Consider the following 5,000-nt stretch of genomic DNA (forward strand, 5'->3'; position numbering starts at 1 on the left):
TGACAGCATTTCTGATCGACATTCTAGCGGAAAATATTGGAAACTTCGTACCAGGTGGTATTGAAAGCGCGCCAAGATAATTCAGTTAACTTTTTCAGTGACCAAGCATATATTTTTGTATGTTGTATACTTTTATCACAAAATCGTCTATTTTTCCATAACGACTTAGTTTCCCTGTTTGTCATCTGTCCTACTGTATGTATTACCATATTAAGGAGTTAAAGTAAATACACAGTGAAAGTAATAACAACACCATGCGAAATTAATAATTTCAAATATATTACAAAAACTACTTAATAGCGTAATAAAGATAATGATACTGGCAATACAAGAATGAAATAATTTACAAATAAATAAAAGAAGTAAATCCATATTGCAAGTAATGATAAAAACTTATGAAATGGATCTCTAGAGTATATTTCAGGAAATATTCCATACACAGTTCGTTCAAATTAAAACCATGGTTAGGCCAAACACTGGCCTTTTGTCAAGAGTCGGCGTTTCCTGCATAATCAAAAGATAATGTATTTGGCAGACTGGATTTCCTGCCCTCCATGGCTGATGATTCTTTTACCTTGGCTAATAATGAACGGATTAGCCTGTCTCTAAAAGATGGAGCGGTCATCAAAAGATCCTACGAAATCATATAATTATTTGACAAAATAAGCAGAAAACCTTAAAGTCATAAACAATAAAGACAGATTATACTGGAGTTCAGGTCTTTTCCTCCATCTCACTATAGGCATTTCATGGTTTAACACAGATAATCAGAAAACAAAAAGTCATTATCAGTCAAGACAGTTTATATCTCGGTCCTTTTACTCTAAGGCAAATTTTACTACTGTGAGAGAGAGAGAGAGAGAGAGAGAGAGAGAGAGAGAGAGAGAGAGAGAGAGAGAGAGAGAGAGAGAGAGAGAGAGAGAGTGTTTTACTCTTTATTTTTAGCCGTTTGCCATGAAGTTTTAGAAGATTGTGTTTTATTTATACATAATCATTAAAGAAATGTAGAACTGTAAAATATATCTAGTATGTATGCGGTATTTGTTTATTTATGTATTTACAATTATCATCACAGCTTGTGGATTGAGGCCAGATTTTTATTTAAAAGGAAATTAGATTTTTTCTTCCACTATAAAAACTAAAACAGCACCCATTGCAGGTACTCGTATAAGTATGTTGTGATTGACGGGTAAGCCCCAACATTCGACCGCATAGTGACGCACCTATTCACAAGTCAAACCGGATGCTAGCGGGAATATGCGTATGTTAAACGTAAACACAAACGTATGAAAAAAAGATTATGGTAACAATAGTTCCCGTCAGATGTACGTCTACCGCATACGGCCTATACTCTCTCCGTCAGAGCACCCCCCCCCCCAAAAAAAGGGGGGGGGAGGGAATTTTAGCTTACGGGAGGATGATGCGTTAATGTGTGATCTCAGCGTTACCCACATTAACTTTGTATATCCACGCATCTTCAGACCCACCAAAACTAGAGTGCAGGAAACAATCCCTCTCCTCCCAGCTCCTCCTCTTCGATATCTTACAGGAAGTAACTATAAAAGAGAGAGGATTCCAAGTCCCCTCGTCCCGTCCCTCTTAGTCGCCTCTAAGATACGCAGAGATACGTTGGCATTATATTATTTGTTGTTATGTCCCTCGGACCACAGGGAGGTCCAGAGCTAATGAGGATGCATATGCATCAAGACATGTGAAAATAGTTGAATAAAAGATTGGTATAGAAAACATTGGAGGTCACTGTCTAAGGGGTAAATTTTCGTATTCCTAGTGCATTAATAACCATGTATTTTTTACATATCAAATATTTCTAAAATGTTGATAACTGGTACGTGAAATTTTTAATTATGATTTTTCCATTAAAATGAGATGAAGATTATTATTAATCTTTTTAATATATTACTAGCCGCATGTGTATTGCTTGGCAAGCGAAGATTTAATTAATGATGAAAATACCTTTACTTTAATCTTTCTTAACTTTTATCATGTGGATGTAACTTTTCTAGCACGTCCGATTTTAAGGAGTTCATGGAACAATTAGATTAGAATATTTAGAAAAAGTCTCAAACAGATTTTTAAGTTTTTTAATCATCATTCACTCATTATTATTATTATTATTATTATTATTATTATTATTATTATTATTATTATTATTATTATTATTATTATTATTATTATTATCATTATTATTATTATTATAGTTACCACCGCCAAGGATGTTTCATTTTCGAATCGGTTTATTTATTCATCTATTTATTATTTATTCTACTGTGAGTCTGCGGACAGGATTGCGTCAAAACTACCGACTCGATTTGGCCGATAATTACACCAATTATAGATCTTAGGTCATGGATAACCCCATTAAATTTTGGAGATGATCCGTACACGTATTCTAGATCCAGCTTTGCATTTTTCACAATTCTAAAGATTGTGTCTTAACAAATTGACGGATTATGACGAAATTTCCACCACAAATAGATCTTATGTCATGGATGACTCCAATAATCTTTGGAGACGATACGGTATAGTATCCTGATTCTATATTCAGATTTGCCTTTTTCACAATTTCAAAGATTACGTCATAATAAATTGAAAAAATTCAATTATGGATAGATAATATGCATCTTATGAGGACAAGAAATTTAGAGGTGATACAGATCAAGATCATTATTCGGAATCAACATTGTCATTTCACCATTTAATATAGAGTCAGCATATGAAAGATGTGAGGCAATGTCCCCATATATTAGTAAAATATTGGCAGTATTCATTGGTGGAGGTCTGAAATTTCTGATTGCTTATCATTATTTTCCAAGCTGCAATCCATCTTATAAAATCAAATGTTTTTAAAACACCCAAGAAATAGAAATGCAAAAAAAGAAAATGAAAATGAAAGAAAAACTATAAAATACTTTGGAATTGGGATTTTCAAAGGTTTACAGCAGCATTTTTTCTACAGCAGATTTTCTTCCTAAAGAAGTGTAAGCATAATGAAGCTCTTTTTAAGTAGGTGTTTGATAAACAGTCTTACTTCTAATAATAATCTTATTGAAATAAATCCATTTAATTATTTGTTAACAGTATGCGTATTTACAACATTCACTAACTACAAAAATATCTTAGATTAATCATAAACAGAAGAGTAATATATTGAAATATTGATATACGATAAAAGAGGAGAATATGATAATATAATAGATAATATAGAGGGAATAGTGAGAAGAGATAAGAATAAACTTACAAATAAAAGACTGATTTGAAGAATACTGTTCATATTAATATACAGTTGACCAATTACTGGCTGAAATAGTTCTGCTCCTTAATGAATTTGCCGCAGAATGGATCGCGCAAAAAAGGCCAAGCTAAATTGCTCGCGTGGAGCTTACTGCCAACCCCCCCCCCCCCCCCCCCCCGCTCCCGTTCCACTTACACAAGTCGGATAAAAAAATATACCATAATAGATAACAAGTGTGAACATTTAAGCAACGAGTAGCAGATAATTTCGTAAGCAACATCTGTAACATTAGGAAGAAAATTCTATAATTTAGTGAGAGCCAAGATAGCACTACTGGAATTGTGTGTGATATTTGCACTTATGAAAGTAAATGCAAGATTGTTACAATCAACTACATACCTAATAGGGCGTCGTTAATGGTATAACCTTGGCCAGAGGTTTTCAAACATTTTGAGCCCATGGCCAAATTCTAGCTCATCTAAATACTTGTGGCCCACTACCTATCAAAATTGCGTGATTGCGTTTATTATAGCATAATAAAGCATATACAATCAGTGTTTATTCTCTCTTTATTTGTGAATTTAAGTATTGTTCTGTATTATTTTCAAATTAGTCCTTTACACTGTTATGAAATCTCAAATAGCTTCTCAACTACCAAATGTTATATAAAAAAGTAATTTGCTGTACCTCTGAAAATGTTATGGGCTTTTTAATTGAAAAAAAAAAAAACTATACATATTTGGAAGGCAGCCTCTCATATTTGCTTATGTTTCTAATAAATTTCAAAAGTCTAACACACAAGGTAGACGGATTTCTTGTATAAGCTTCCCGAATGTTTGCTATGATTAACATTTTTTTTCACCTATACCGAATAATTTTTATGTTTGATATCTATATTTCAGATCTCATTTTTGAAAACTAATCTCTTTCAAGTAATACATGCTTTTACATTGAATTCATTTGTCAAAAGTAAAAAACCTACTATTAAAAAGAAAAAGAGAGAGTCCCAGAAAATTCTTGACCAAACCTACTATGATGACTGATTACATTATTTCAAAGGCAAAAATCTACAAAATTCTCAAAATAGCAATGGTACTTGTGAATGTTTAAAAACCAGTTTTTTTTTTTATCGTTGTGAAAATAGCAAGCATTGTGTCAACAAAGTTTATCCCAAATTTGATTTTCCATTGAGAAGAATATCTTTATTTTTCATATCGAAATATATTTTTCGCTCATTTTAAAGTTTTATAGAAACCAATCATAGTATCCACATCATCTAATCAATATGTAATGTTCTGAATCTAAATTTTCATACATGAATTTTAAATGGTGAGAGTTCATAGACAGAAATTTTACAAGATTATCAAACTTGTAATAATATCCGAAATCACTTGAAATTCCTTTGCAATGGTTCTGGATATAAGTGCTTGATGCTGATGATAAATTGTTTTGCCTTTGTCAGGAAACAACAATTTTGCCTCTAACGCTGATGTTGCTAGATCGTTACACACCGCACGCTGTGTCCTTTTGCAACCACACCTTATTGAAATATTTAGATACCCTTGTTATTGTCTTCACCTTTGGAATTAGTTTTAATTGAAGGACACAACGACGTACAAAAAAAAAAAAAAAAAAATAAATAAATAAACCACGAATAAATTGGTTAATTAATTGAAATCAAGATTTTCAGAAATCAAAAATATAACAAAAAAATAGAATAGATATCATTTCATCATAAGAAAAGAAA

The sequence above is a fragment of the Palaemon carinicauda genome, chromosome 4 (genome assembly GCF_036898095.1).
Source record: "Palaemon carinicauda isolate YSFRI2023 chromosome 4, ASM3689809v2, whole genome shotgun sequence".
NCBI lineage: Eukaryota > Metazoa > Arthropoda > Malacostraca > Decapoda > Palaemonidae > Palaemon > Palaemon carinicauda.